General features: G+C 36.2%; 1 pseudogene; it reads right to left on the reverse strand.

Annotated features, from left to right (window-relative positions):
- Positions 1-7,672: 7,672 nt before the first annotated feature.
- Positions 7,673-8,149, reverse strand: LOC112935027 (small ribosomal subunit protein mS33 pseudogene; annotated as a pseudogene).
- Positions 8,150-16,612: the final 8,463 nt, after the last annotated feature.

Raw genomic sequence — 16,612 nt, forward strand, 5'->3', positions numbered from 1 at the left:
ACATTTCCCCCCAGAGTGATTCCACAGGTGAGAAAATGTAGGAGCTTGAAAGAGCTTGACTGTTGAGAGCCAAGAAAATAAATGAAGAAATACAGCTCACCTGAGTCCCTCTGCTGGACTGTGCTCTGTTCAGAGGAATAGCTTCAGACGGTTCCAGGTAGTGGGGAGGTGACTCTGACATCAGGTGACTCTTCACCCGCCTGTGGATGCTTGCTAGCATTAGTTCATCGAGTGTCCTTTCTCCCAGACAATATTAATCTCTACAACTTTCACTTAAAACCGAATGAAATGAGTTCACATTGATACCATTTTCAGAATAATTGGCTGTATAAAAGTTATTCCCCCCAAAAGTAGCTTTAACTCTTAAGAAATCATTTTAAACACAGTTTTAAATCATTACCTTCCTCTTTATGGGATCATATCTGAATTGCCATTTATAGTGTTAGTATTTTTTATGGCACATTCCTCAACTATTAACTTCTCTTCTCAGGCAATTTCAGGCTTCTTTGTGTGGAATGATAGTGTTTAAAGACCCTCGGTCTGACATGATACTGAAACTCATTTGCCTTAACTTCTCTTCTAAATTTCCACTTTGAAAATAGAATTAAGATATCTTTAAATAAAATTTCCTCTAAGTTACTAAGTCCTATTATGTGCAGAATTTGGAGAAACAACAATCAGTACTTTGGCAGATAGAAAACTTCATTTTGTACTAAAAGGAACATGAAACTTAAAATAGAATGTTCTATATTCAGGTCACCATTCAGCCATTTGTGTTAATGCCCATGAGAATTTATTTACTGTCTTGCATTTCAGTTTTATTTATAAACAAAGATATATTAATATTATATATACTCTGCAGGAAAAATATGATTAATGCATCACAATTGTAATCAAATGATTAATAATTGTTCCTGGCACACAAGTGTTAAATAATATACAATTTTCCTTGCAGCTTCGGGTTACAATTTATGTACATAATACCACTCAATCATCTGGCATGTATTAATGACATGTTGCTGTCTACTCTAGATTGAGCATTTTAATTTATAAAATGATGCTCAATAAATCATTAATATTATCAGCTCAGTTAATTCCTCACATACTATCAACAGTCTAAGATACAATTTCAAGTTTCGGATGGGAATAGTTATAAAAGATGGAATTCCATTTTCTTTCATAAGCAAAGCTAGAGAGGAAATGCCTAGCAGAGTATGTATAGATGTTTTACATGGAATTCCTGGGGATAATATAAAGTTAAGGCAAAGAAACCCTAAGAGTTGAATAGAATCTTCATCTAATAGGAGGTGGAATGGAAACCATTTTAGTCCCTTCATGTAACTGAACCAACAAACGTTGAAGGGGCTGCTGTACTGCCTGGGACAATTTATTCTGATCACCAAAGAGAAATGGGGTTGCCACTCTACAGTCGTGGCAAGGACAACTATGTCTGGAATCTATAGGATTCACTAGTCATGTTATAGTGCATTTATTCTCAAATAATATTTGTCAGTGAGAACTGTAGAAAAATAATTTACTAATAAGGAAATACATGATTGAAATGATTCAATAAGGAAGATATTTCTGTGAGAAATAATAAAGTCAACCTGCTGAGTTGTTAGAAGAGGTAAGAATAAAATTAAATGAGTGATGGAAAAAAATCTATACTGTTGTAATTCAGCTTAATGCCTGCTAGAGAAGCAAAATCACAGCAGCAATGTTTTTGTTGTCATTTATCGTAATTCTTTTCTCTTAAATTTTATATAGAGTATCATCCATGGTACGTCACTTTACAATTTAAATTCCTGCTGAAGATATGACTGAATTGGCAACATCCTGCCATAACTGGGATAGTCCAATAAAACCATGTTTATTGGCAGTGGTGGTGATGGGGTGGGGGGGTGGAATGTGAATTTCTTCTTCAAGTAGAGGATGTGAATGGATGCTGAATGGTAGGACTGATTGGATGTTCTAACAATTCTCTGTTTATTTTGTGTATTTATTTATCACTCTCTTTAACTTGCTCTCACACTATAACCTATGCCATTTGGGTTCTATCACCCTGTGGAGTGCAGACAGCCAATGGAAGGGACTTGTAGGATATCAGAAAATAAAGGAAGAGAAAAGTTGATTAATGATTCCCATGCCTTGTCCTTGTCATTCCTTTGTTGCTTTACTATGGATCCAATGGTGACTGTGTCCCAACAGGCCAGCTTCTGGTGAGTGGCTTGCTTTCCATTATTTCTCTGCTGGCTGCAGTAGTTTTATTCATGCCTCTTTAATTTTAGGTCTAGATGTGGCAACCGTGTCTTCATGATTGCTCCTGTCCTCTTCACATTGAATATGCAAACTGTGAGTACCTAACTTTAACTTTTACCTTTGCTTATACCTCTGGAAGCAATCCTTCCATTAAACCTTCTTCAGAGGAAACCTTTGATATTCTCTGTGTGGTCTGCTGGGTACTTGACTACTACACAAATCAGTGAGGTTCTCCTCAACATATGTTGTCTCCCACTAATATTTTCTCCTATAGCCTCTGCCTATTTCTTTCTATACTTAATTTTTCTTCAAAAGGTACTTTTAGCTTGTGCTATTGGTAAGATTTCACAAAAGAAATTTTATTTTTTTTATTTTTTTAAAGATTTTTATTTATTTATGTATTCATGAGAGAGAGAGAGAGAGAGAGAGAGAGGCAGAGGCATAGGCAGAGAGAGAAGCAGGCCCTATGCAGGGAGCCCGATGTGGGACTCGACCTCAGGACTCCAGGATCACGCCCTGAGCCAAAGACAGATGCTTAACCATTGAGCCACCCAGGTGTCCCCATAAAACAAATTTTAGTTAAATAACAAACCCAGCTAAGAAAAAAAATTACTGAAAATGGTTAAATATTTACTCTCGAAAAAATGAAAATCCAGAATTGATGTCACCATGAACAAGAGGGATAGATTAGAGTTACTTCAGCCTCATGGACCCTTTCCTTTCTCGGAAAAATTTTCCTTCTTAAATATCTTTCTTTGTACATGTTTGCTGAACCTGATTATTGAGCTGCTATAATCTCCCTACCATATCAATGTAATGAAATGGTGACTAGAGTTGGAAGAGATGTCAGTGATCACTTAGTCCATTTCTTTATTTGGTTGATTCAGAAACCCAGGCCAAGAGTGAAGGAAGTTGGCCAAGACCCTATAGTTTCTGACCCGCCAAGCCTGGTGTGGGTCTTTGACTTCCAGTCCCTTGAGGGCATCCATAGGCAATAAGACATCGGTTCTCATTTATAAATTGTTCCTATAACAAATGTGCTTTGCAAATTTAAACATACAATTAGCATATAACATGTTTTGATAAGTGGCAATATTTATGGAGTGATTAATGGGAATAGAGGTAGAAATAGGGATATCTATGAAAATATAGAGCTACAGATATGAAGGCATAGAATATATTCTTCTAGAATAAAGTGGTTTGCTAGGAAGAGAGGAAAAGGTTCATTAACGTGCAAGCGTTCTGAAAAGGATTAAGCCCTGATCATTTATGACAATATTTTCTCCTAGGACAGAGAAACAACCAGTCGCCCTGGCTCTGACAAGTCCAATATGCTTTGTCATTCTTAAAATGTTCCAGTTGGTTTCACTAAGAAGGCATAAAACAACTGTGAATGGCCTGAAGGGACTACAGCTCATTCATTACCTCTCTTTCCGGTGATGAACATCACACATTGAATCTCAGAGCCCTCCCACCGATCCTGCTAGGGCTATACTTGGGAAGTGTTTTTCAGAGAATAGGAGCCTTGAGCAAACTGCCCTCATAGTTTCCTTGTTAGTTGATGGGACGGTAGGAAACCTGAGGAATGAGCTCAGAAATAATACACAGAAAAGAAAAGCAGAGTTGGAAGTGACAAGGCAAGGTTTGGGATTTATTACAGATTGATTTTGATGACCAAGGTGCTAAAAACACAATGTAAAATGTGAGACTTTATATTTTAAACCTTGCTCTGAAAAATTAAAAATAAAAATAAAAATAAAAATAAACCTTGCCCTGTTGAGGAGTAAAAAGGTAAAACCCTGGGATTTTGGCCATCAATTTAGGAACTATTAAACACAAAGAGCAAAATTAGTACTAAAAGACATGCTCCTTTGTGAACTGCATCTAACTCCTTGCTTTACGGTCGAATCTGTTAAGTTGTGTGGAGCAGGAACAGGACACGGGGGAATTGATCAAATGTTGTGAAGGAATGATTACGTAAGTGGAAGGCTGGTGTCACACATACCACACAGTGACAACAAAACCTACCAATCATAGAAGGGTCTCTCGGCAAAGACCCAGAAGATTCTTCAGGATTTTGGAAGTGACTCAGCATCATTATTCTATAGTGCATGATTTGGATTAAGAATCCCCACTTCCTTCTGACCTTTTCAATATATAATAAATAGTATCCCCGTTTTGTTCCAATTGCTTGCTTTTTCTGAATGAATGAAGTGGGATAACTGACATAGAGGAGGTCATTCAGAATTGTCGAAAAGTGACATGGTTTCACTTTCTGATGTGATGCATCCTTTGCCTCTGTGGGAAGTTACCTGGGACCATTGACAGGCAAAACATTACTGAAGGCAGGCATGTAGAAATTTTAGTGTATTAAAGTTAGAGAAAACAATATTTTCAAAAATCTGTGAGGTCCAGAATCTGTTTAGACTCTAGATACAGTAGGTTTACTTGTTTGTGTGTTTTGTTCAATTGCAGTCTGTTCAATTAAGGTCTTCACACCGTCTAACTCATTTGCAAACTTATCGAAGAGGGAAAGGCTCTAGGAATAACTAATCAAATAAATATGTATTTCAAAGAAAATGTGATATGACGGAAATAAGCAAATATGATATAAAGTTTAAGCTACCATTAGTTTTTTCATAATACTACATAATAATGTATTTTCTTTCACTTTAAATATACATTTCCGATGTATCCACCAGTCTTAAGTATTACTTTACAATCACCTAACTACCCTTGAAGTATGTTGAATGGTTATACAATGGACTTTTATTGTGCAGTAACCTTTATTAAATGTCAAGTTTTTGGTCTAATGCTTGCAAAATTGCTCCCTGCTAGAGGACCATGACTAACACTAGTAATCAATAATCCAAGAGAGAAATGCAAAACAAAACAAATGGCAAAACAAATAAAACCCACAGATAAATACAGTATAATTCAGGGTGGGAAGTAAAGTAAGCTTTAATTATACCTATATAGTATTACTACATTATTACTATATTACTAATTATTATATATGTTACTATATTACTTTTTAACTGGTGGTAAGTACAGATGTTTTGTTTTGTTTTTTAATATTTTATTTATTTATTCATGAGAGAGACAGAGAGAGAGAGGCAGAGACGCAGGCAGAAGGAGATGCAGGCTCCATGCAGGGAGCCCGACGTGGACTCGATCCCGGGTCTCCAGGGTCACGCCCCAGGCTGAAGGCAGCGCTAAGCCACCCAGGCTGCCCAGTACAGATGTTTTTTTGATAGATCATTTAATATTTTTTCATATGCATCATATATAAAAAATAAAAAATAGATTCAAGTACATTTAGCATGGATTTATACGTATCCCTAGTGATATGACCCCAGTTTTGAGGTTGAATCCCTCTTCCTCTGTCCCGACCTTGACCACGTTCTCTATCAAGTAAATAAATAAATCTTTAAAAAGAGAGGCAGAGGAAAATAACTTCCTTAACTCAAAGGAATTAATACTTATGGTTATAATTAAATTACATAGACAGACTCACATGAGTATTAAAAGGAGTTATTCCTCCGAGAACTCCAAGTGCAGGAAGACAATCTATTCTAGGGCACTGGTGACAATGAAGATCCAGTTAAGATATTGAGATATAAGCAGATATTTTTTTTTTTCACAGAGTATAAGAGCAAATCAAAAGCAAGATATATGCTATTAATAATAAGTAAATAAATTAAAACAGGAAACTATGGTAAGGGAGCTTGAGGTAGATGAATGGAACCAGAGATCTCCAAGGTAGATGTTATAACTGATTAATGATTTGGGGATGAGTAGTATTCAATGTAGGGGAAGTGACATTGAACACAGGCACGTGAGTGTAGTAAGCTTTCTAAAGCACACTTTAGTCTTCTCAGGCAGAACCCAGACTTTCCCTATTCTTTTCCAGAATTGAATCCCAACAGCTTGAAATAAGCTAAACTTATTTGACCAACTTTTTTGACCTGCATCTACTGAACCGCATCCACTGTTTGACTTGCATCCAGTTGCTCATTATTTAATTTGCCTAATAAAGTGCCTCATATCATATGAAAGTATAAGAAGGATAGAAAAAGAAAAGAGGGAAAGAGGAAAAGGAAAAAGATATATGATACAAGTAAATATAAAAGGGAGTAGAAATGAAAAAAAAAATACACACGACAGACATGTTCCTTGGAGTTTATCTAAATTGGTAAATTTATTCAGTGCTATTCTTCATAAAGATGACCTTATCTTGAGAATTGTGTGATTCCTATCCTTTAAGGGCATGAATTCACATTATTATACCAACCTGATTTAAATACATGATCAACATAGAACAGTTTTATCACTGGCTTCTTTATTTTCAAAGGAGTTTTAACAACCTTTTTCACTGGCAGGGAATGTATCTCCTGAAGGCTCTCAGAGTGATTCTTTTCCCTCATTCAATAATGTAGTTATATTTGAAACACTGAATGAAATATTTTCCCTATATCTAACCAGAATATTACTTGTTCAAATCAATACCCATATATCTATAAGCTCATAACAGAGGATAATTTCTTAGCAGGTACGAGGTATGTAGGGTTATATAATTGGAAAAGGTAAAAGGATAATTGACTTACACAGTTTTTAAACTTTATTTTCTTTGAAATTTTCCCCTTTGTTTTCAAATTACCTTATGAGGTGTGATTTATAAGTAAAAGCATTTTTATTTTTTTTATTTTTTTAGCATTTTTTTTTAATATTTATTTATTCATGAGAGACAGAGAGAGAGAGAGAGAGAGAGGCAGAGACACAGGCAGAGGGAGAAGAGGCTCCATGCAGGGAGCTTGATGTGGGACTTGATCCTGGGACTCCAGGATGACACCCTGGGCCGAAGGCAGGCACTAAACTGCTGAGCCACCTAGGGATCCTCTGTAGCATTTAAACAATTTTATTTATGTAATGATATTAATCTTTTACACAAGCCTGAAAGTTCCATGAGGTAGGGACTGTTTTCTCTTGCTAACCATGGTATTACTAGGGCCCCAGTACCTTATGTACAGCAGGTAGTGTACACTCAGTATTCTCTTAGCAGGTACAGCCTTTCCCCCAAATCTAGCTCAGTAGATACTACTCTCCAAGGAGACGTGGACGGTTCAGAAACTTTGTGAGCTTGGTGGTGGAGACAGTGGTTGAAGGGCCAGAGGGATGGCAGAGGTAAGGGCTGGTGTAAGGGGATCCTGGGGAGATGAAACGATGCTTATTTAATGAATCTCCTCCCATGATCCCCACCTTCCATTCCCACCCCAAATGAGTCTGTCTTGAACCACCTATGCATTCATTTCTCCAGAGAAAGAGGTAAACCTCACAGTATAAAACCAAAGCCAGAATAACTTTGCAGAATTAGAAAGTGTCCAAGGAACCAGTTATAACTCGACTGAATTGGACTTCAACACAGAAATGATCGTGTTCCTCCAAATACTCTTCAGTCTCGGAAGCTCACACTCCTCCAGCAAGTAGAAAGATAAATACACCTTCTTCTGTGGTCAGCTGCTGAGGAAGAACTTTTCTCTTCTGATGGACCAGCACTATTTCTTTTTTGTGGCTCTTTTCCCTTCTCCTTTCCTAGGTTTTCCTTTGCCATGAAGCTTCTTGAGACGCAGCTGCTCATCCTTGAAGTCCTGATGCTCATCTCTATAGAGGCCAAGGAAACGTAGTGTCCCCATGAGTGCAAAATAAGTGTTGTGATTTGGATACCAGTCATAAGTCTCCTTCCTCTTGGCCAAAGGCTGCTCGCTAAACAGTTTCACCACTTTCATTGATTTGGAGTCAGTAGGCCTGGCCATTTCACCGAACAGCCAGGCCCTGAGACCAGTCAAGCACAAGGCATATTCTGAAAGGGAAGACATTTCCTGAGCAGCAAGAGGCCCTGCAAGCCTTGCTTCCTCCTTTTCCTTTCAGCACTCCCGTTCTCAGATTCACTTCCTTCTCAACTCTTGCTCCATTGTGTGGGCAGGAGTGGGCTGGGCTGCCTCCTCCTCGCGACCTTCCTCTCCCATGCGCCCCTAAGTAAAAGCATTTTTAATGTATAGAACTCAATGAGTTTGAGCAAACTCACATAACATTACCACCATGAAGGCCCATGGCATGTATATCATCTTTCAGTTTCCTCTTTCCCCCAGGAGGTTAGTATGCATGGTAAGAACTTTACACTTAAGACCTATAATCCAGTATTATTAGGTATTGACACTATGCTGTGTAGTAAATCTCTAGATCACCTTTATTTTGCATAACTGAAATTTTGTACCCTTTGATCATCACCTCCTCGTTTCTTCCTCTTGCCAGGCCCTTGTAGTCACCATCTATTCTCTGTATCTGTGGGTTTGATTATTTTAGAGTCCACATATAAGTGAGATCATATAGTTTTTATCTATCTGCATTTGGCTAATTTCACTCAGTGTAATGTCCTCCAGGTTCATCCACATTTTCACAAATGGCAAAATTTCCTTCTTTGTAAAGGCCAAATAATACTCCATTGTATGTATATACCACATTTAAAAAATATATTCATCTACTGATTGATATTTATGTTATTTCCATATCTTGGCTACTGTGAATAATCCTTAATGATCATGAGTGAAGGTATGTGTTTAAGATCCAGATTTCGATTTCTTTGGAAAAATATCCAGAAGTAGAATTGTTCAATCATACAGTAGTTTTATTTTTAATTTTTTAAAAGATTTTATTTATTTATTCATGAGAGACACCCAGAGAGAGAGGCAGAGACATAGGCAGAGGAAGAAGCAGGTTCCATGCAGGAAGCCCAATGCGAGACTCAATCCTGGGACCCTGGGATCACTCCCCGAGTCAAAGGCGGGTGCTAAGCTGCTGAGTCACCCAGGGATCCCCTATTTTTAATTTTTTGAGGAACTTTCATACTATTTTCCATAATGGCTATACCAAATTATATTCCTGCCACAGTATACCAGAGTTCCCTTTTCCCCATATTATTGCTAACACTGGTTATCTTTTAGATGTTCAATTATAGCCATTCTAGGAAGTATGAGGTGATATCTCATTGTGATTAATTTCATTGCTCTGGCTTCCTGTCTATGATGAATAGAAGTAATCTGAGTAGGCAACCTTGTCTTGTTCCTGATTTTGGATGAAAAGATTTTGTTTTCACCATTGGGTTGGATGTTAGCTATGGGTATGTCAGATATAAACTTTATTACATTGAAGTATATTCCTTCTGTATCTAACTTTTGAGAGTTTCCTTTTTTAATCATAAAGAATGTTGGCTTTTTGTCAAATGCTCTTTATGCATCTATTGAGATGATCATATGATTTTTATCCTTAATTTGTTAATGTCATGTATCACATTTATTGATTCACAAATTGAACCACTCTTGCATTCAAGGGATACATTTTACTGGATCATGGTATATAATCCTTTTAATGTATTGTTGAATGGAGTTTGCTAAAGCAGCTTCTTTATTCATCATTGATCTGCTCAGATATTCTGTTTCCTCCTGATTCAGTCAAAATAGGTTGCATGTTTCTGGGAATTTCTCCATTTTTTCTTGGCTGACTGGCATGTTGGTGTGTAGTTCTTCACAGTAGTCTCACAATTCTTTGTAGATCTGTAGTGTCCACTGTGATGTTTTCTCTTTCATTTATAATTTTATTTTTTGACTCTTTTATTTTTTCTTAGTCTAGTTAAGACTTTGTCAATTTCTTTTTATCTTTTCAGAAAACAAAAATGAAATCACAACAAAACAAAATTTGTGCAATGCAACAAAAGTAGCCCTGAAAGGGAGTTTTATTGTGATAAACACCTATAATAAGAAAAGAGGTCTCGATAAAGAACTTAACTTTTATACCTCAAGAAACTAGAAGAGGAAGAATGAACTAAGACCTAACTTATCAAAGGAAGTAATAAAGGTTAAAGGAGAAATAAATGAAATAGAGGCTAGAAAAACAATAGCAAAGATCAAGATAAAATGTGAATTATATGTTTCTGGTGTGATGTTCCCCTGTGCTTCCCCCTCCATACCAACTGAATGAATCAGTAGTGAGTCTATGTCGTTTCACACCCAAAGTCTAATGAAATCACCTTGTGTCTCTACACGCCCAGTGATTTGGAGCCTGTTGAATCATTTCCTACAAAATAAAAAATGGGTTATATCACTTTTCATTCTTTGCCAGTAATGAGAAACAGTATTTTGGGGGGGGCCTATTTTTGGTTTTGAAGGCAGTGATCTACATGAGTATGTTACTCTAAGCAATTTACTTAATTACCCTACGCTTGTCTGATATGCATGGAACTTAATACAAGAAAAGATACTTCCACAGAATTTTTTTTTTTATCAAAATTTGGTTATATTTGGCAAATAACCACTTTCAGTGAATGGGATGTTACCAGCAAGGACTAGCTACATTATTTTCCCAGTTTAGCTCTCTTAGGCAGTAGTAGTTTAAGATATTATTTTTTTCATTGTCTAGTTTCTCTTTTTTTTTTGTACACAATGTAGCTTTAGTAAATTTAGCATAAGCGTCTTCCCAAAGGCTTCTACACATAAGTTTACAAGCACCTATCTTACTTAATAAATGAAGATGTTACTTGAAAGACACATTATACTATATCATTTTAATATTTCATTTAGCCCATGTTCCTGATCCGTAGTGTTCTCAAGCCATGCATCAAAATCTTGAATTGCCTAAATTTTATAGGTGAAATCAGTAACAATAATAAAATCCTATATATTCTTCTTTCCTTTCTTGCCTATTTTTTCCCCTGTTTCCCCTAGGGTTTTAACTACTTTCAAAATTAGAGGTCTGCTTTTATAACAAAATCTTTTAAATATATTAGCTCAGAATAAACAGGAAAAAATGCTGTAAACAATGGAGTTTGGTCACTCAAAATCACTTTTTATTTAAGAGTCAATAAATGACCCCAAGAAAGACAATAGGATAAAATTTTTATTTCATTACTTAATCTTATTTCATTCATTCAGAAAATATTTTTGCAGTGCCTACTAAACATTGTTAAGGCACTGAAAAAGGCTAAATTCTTATTCATATTAAGTCTCAGGTGCCTTATCTAAAGTAGTCAAACTCTCAGAAGCAAGAAGCAGAATAGTGGTTACAGGGGTCAGGGGAGGGGGACATTGGCAGTTGTTCAAGGGCTTTAGGGATCCAGCCATACAAGATGAAAATTTCTAGAGATGTGCCTTACAACATTGTGCTTATAGTTAACAATTGTGAACTATATCCTTGAAAATTTTCAAAGAGGGTAGACTTCATGTAATGCACTTATTTGTGTGCCACAATAAAAAAAGATAAAGAAATGTGTCTGGTGCATAGATAAACTGAATGGCAGCTACAGTTCTTGGGAATGGTCATAGCGTATTTTAAAAGTCTGTGCCCAGTGACTGACGATAGAGAGCCTTGGGAGCAGCGAGTGGTGGGAGGAGAGGTCAGAGAATTTGCCAGAAACCAGATCCTGCAGTGCCTGATGTCAGCCTTCAGGGGAAGTTTGGACAATAAGCAATTAGGAGCCTCTGGAATTTTAAGAACAAAGGGTGACATGATGGAATTTTTCACTTCATTCTCTTTAGTTCTCCATCTCTGTATTAAGGATTTAATTCGGAGATTCAACCCAGAATTGCCCATAGGTATGGCCCCTCAGAAAGTAGTTTTTGATACTGAAATAAGAATCACTGTGGAATTTGGCTTTTTTTTTTTTTCTAAAGGATTTAAAACAGAACTTCTTCCCTGAATTTCATCCCAGCTGTATTTCTTAATCTCCCTTATAGACACAGAAGAGCCTGAAGCAAACTCTATATTAGAGTCAAGAAATCATCCAAATCGAAGTCCTTTAATGATCTATCCAACAGCTAGCTCATTGCAAATTGCCACTGTATGAGCCCTTTTATAACCATTGATAGTGGCCTAATCATTACTTCACAATGCACTCTGAATTAGATGAAGAGAAACTTATTTCTCCTGAAGCTTATTTCCTCCTGTTGGAAAAAAATTATCTGAAACGTGGAAATTGGAAATAAACAGATTATGAGGGCTTATTTTTTTTGGTTTTTTTTTTTGTTTTTTTTTTTTTTTTTTTCAGTACAATTCTGGGCTTCCAGTTTTGCTGGAATTTGTATTGACTGGGATATTATAATTATGTAAGGACAGATGTTGACTTGCAGATTTTTTTGACATTGGAAGGCAAATAATCTTTCTGGTGGAACAGATAACCCGAGAGGCTGAGGTTTACGGTTTGCTGGACGTTAATTAGGTTTCTGTATAAACCAGCACTCTTAACCTGGCTTTTTTTTTGTTAATTTTTTTTTATATATACTTAGCTTTCCAAGTGCACTTTGAACTGTGCACAACATCTTAGTGGGGTTTTTTCTTAATTAATGAATTGAGCAAGTCTTTGATATGTGTACATTTTGGAGTAATGATTTTTTCCATTTTGAAAATTATACTTTAACATCCCTCAGATCTTCTTCTTCATGATCAAAGCTCCAGTTCCTTTTTATCTCCACCCCAATAGACATCTTCAGGTTTCAGCAATACTTAAAATACAATGTCAGTATCAAAACTTATTTTCAAGGAAAAATAATATCACAGTTGATTATGATTTACAAGCATATAGCCAAAAACAACGACACCAGAAGCTTCCAAAAGGGGCTGTTGCTATGGAGATCTCATCACAGGCATCCCACATGGAGGATGATTAGGTGATTATGAGACTGATTATTATTATTTTCAGTTGTCAGTTACCACCTAAAATATTATTATACATTCAAGCAGGAAGAAGACATAAAGCCCATTAAGTTGCCAGTCCGAAGACTAAATGACAGTCTGGCATGCTGTTTGCTATGCAAGAGGTAGATGAAGAGGGAGAAGAAAAACAAATTTGCCTCAGTACTAGCTGGAAAAACAGTCAGTCCTAGGGAATAAATACCTTCTTTGTAAGGAATTTGTAAGCCATTGTTTTTTTTTCCTTTGAGCAAGACACATTTGGATAACAAGATAGAGCTCATATAAAGGGAAAATATCTAAAAGAGTATTGATGACATAGGCGGTATGACATATATATGGCAGTGATTCTTAAAATTGAGTGTGTTGATTCATTATGAGTACATAATAAAAAAACAGCTTCCTTAGCATCTAGCTCGAGAGATTTTCTCGAGCAGTAAATCTAGGGTATGATTCAGAAATCTATACTTGTAATACTAACTTCTGATTATTCAAATGCAGGTGCCGTATCTAACATTTCATTGCCAAGATAGTTGAGGCAACAATGGTTTTCTCACTTTAATCTCAGCTCTACTTTCATATGAGCTTGAGTAAGTCAACATATATTCTTTGTGTGGATGACATAAATAATATAGTCAATCTGAAACAGATGTATACTACATTATACTACATTTATATGTATAAATCATCCTGTCATTTATCTTCTATTATCTATCATCTATCTATCATCTATCTATCTAATCTATCGGCCTATCCCTATTGTAAGTCCTTGCACCATTCTGATTTCTGATTAGGATAATTTATGCCTCTCTTTTCTTTGATTTCCCATGTAATCAGATTCTTTAATCTTGTCTAATTTCTTTAATACTCTCTCTGAGGAAGTAAATTGGAAAGGAAGAATAAAGAACACCATTATATCCACTAAATTTTAAATATGTATCTCAAACATCCACCTACTTTTCTGAATACTTCCTCATCACTCAGCTTAACCCGGTATTGCCATTGACAGTAACCTTGAGTTCTTTAAATGTGTCAGTTCATTATTCTAGTGGGTCTATGTACCCCTTGTTTTATTAATCTGAAGAGGTGTTGATACACACACACACACACACACACACACACAATAAAAATCTTGTAGGAATACCAAACATCAAATTAAACAAATGATTACACAGAAAAAAAATGTATTATCAATTGTACCTAGAAAATTGATGTAAAAAGCTGCAATCCTAAGAAGATTGTTCAGTGCACCATTCCATGTATTTCTATTAATAAGATATTAAATTATAGAACCAGGCCAGTTTATATACAAACCATAGCTGTACTTGGTATGCCTCGGTCGCCTTTTTACATTTGATCATTTTAGAACTGTACTTGGAAGTTTATAAGGCATTTTCACCTTCTGCTTTCTCATTTGGTCCTGCTAGCAATCTTGTGAGGTGAGGAAGGCAGGTGTGGATCTTATTAGTTTATAGGCAAGAGTGATTAACGTTAGGGAGGATGAATGACTTGCCTCGGTTCACAAGGCTAATTACCCTGCAAGGACAGAACCAGATTTAGACTGAAAATATATTGAACTAATTTCAGAGTGATTCTCATGATAATACTATGAAAAGGAAGCAATGGGACTTATTCCCACATTATTTATTGAGCCATTACTTTGTGCCAAACCCTACAAATAGAGCCATAGACAGATAAAATTCCCACTCTCAGGTAGATTATATTTTTGGCAGCCAAAAAATCAACAAATCAATAGATCCTGTAAGGTCTCATCATACATATTTTGAAGATATGGAACTATACAGGCATCAATAAAGAAAGGCATGGGGATAACCAGTGACAGAAGTAGGGTGACAGAGATACTATTTTAGATAGAATAATCATTGCATACATTTCTGATAAGGTGATATTTGGATGAAGCCTAAAATGAGTGAGACATTTGATATTGGAAGAATAGCAGTTATGGAAAAGGAAAACAGTGCAAAGACTCTGAGATGGGATATTTGGGAGCTCCAGGCGCATCAAGGAGGCCCTCGTGACTGGAACCAAGTGAGTCATAGATGATAGATAGTAGATGAGGACGAGAAAGGCACAGTCAGGTCTAATACACCATGATGAGGATATTTTATTGATTAAATGAGAAACCATTTTTGGGAGGGTTACATGATTTCATTTATGTTTTTAAAGAGTTATGTCATTTTGTGCTTTGTAGACAGGAGGAGAGGTGAATAGGATGACAATTTAAGGGGTTAGTGCAGCCATTCAAGAAGTTTAAAAAGCTTTAATTATAAGATTTTGATGGATTTTGTAAGATCCAAACCTTTCATGAGCTGTTCAGTTCTACAGAAATCTTGTCCCATTTATTTCCTTCAAATAAAAATTATTGTGTATCAGGAAGAGTTCTATTCATAAGCAATTATTTTTAAAATGATGGTGGACAGAGAAGAATTAAAGCCTGCTTATTATTACTGAAGCTTTGAACTTTGGATAAAGGAAAATTGAAAAGGAAAGTAAATGCTCAATTTTCCAAATGAGAATAAAAATCTCATTTGAGGGCACCTGGATGCCTCAGTTAAGCATCCCACTTCTAATATTGGCTCAGGTCATTGTCTCAGAGTTATGATATCAAGCTCATCAGGCTCCAAGCTGACTATGGAGCCTGCTTAAGAGAGAATCTTAAGAGAAAATCTCTCTCTCTTTCTCTCTCTCTCTCTCTCTCTCTCTCTCTCTCTCTCCCCTATTCCCTTCCCCTTCCCTCTTCCCCTACTCTCTTTCTCTCTCTCTCAAAAAAAAAAAAAATCTCATTTGAGAAAAGATTTGGAATCTAGTAGAATCATTTCTACCATAAAATTTGAAATATGGTTCTTTGGATTGTTTCATCAGTGTTTTAAAGGCCTCTCAGAGTGCTTGGGTGGTGCAGTTGGTTAGGCCTCTGACTTGATTTTGACTCAGATCATGATCTAAGGGTTTTGAGATGGAGGGCTCCTGCTTAGGGTGAAGTCTGCTTGAGATTCTCTCTCCCTCTCCCTCTTCTCGTGCTCATGCTTGGTCTCTCAAAATAAATAAATCAATCTTAAAAAAATTTAAAAATGAAGGTGTCTTTTTTCCCTATAAAATGTCAAATAAAACTTGTTAAAAGTTTACTCTTATGTCTAATTAATTAGAAATATTTCTCTTTGTCATTGGAATTGTATCTTAATGAATACAGAGTATATTTTAAAAGAATAATATTTTAATTGCTGACTTGAAATTTCACATTAAAACAATAAGCGTGAGCATCCCAGGTGGCTCAGCAGTTAAGCGCTGCCCTCAGCCCAGGGCCTGATCCTGGAGACCTGGGATCAAGTCCCACATCAGGCTCCCAGCATGGAGCCTGCTTCTCCCTCTGCTTGTGTCTCTGCCTCTGTGTGTGTGTGTGTGTGTGTGTGTGTTTGTCATGAATAAATAAATAAAATCTTTAAAAAATAAAACAATAAGTGTACATGATACTGCTATCTTTCTACAAAAATTTCAAGCATGAAAAGGAAATGACTTTAACTCACAAAATAGAGAGATAATGAGTTTCATAGAAATATCACTTTACTACGTTTCTCATTTTTCTACATCATTTTTTTTC

This window comes from Vulpes vulpes, chromosome 11 (genome assembly GCF_048418805.1).
Source record: "Vulpes vulpes isolate BD-2025 chromosome 11, VulVul3, whole genome shotgun sequence".
Taxonomy (NCBI): Eukaryota; Metazoa; Chordata; class Mammalia; order Carnivora; family Canidae; genus Vulpes; species Vulpes vulpes.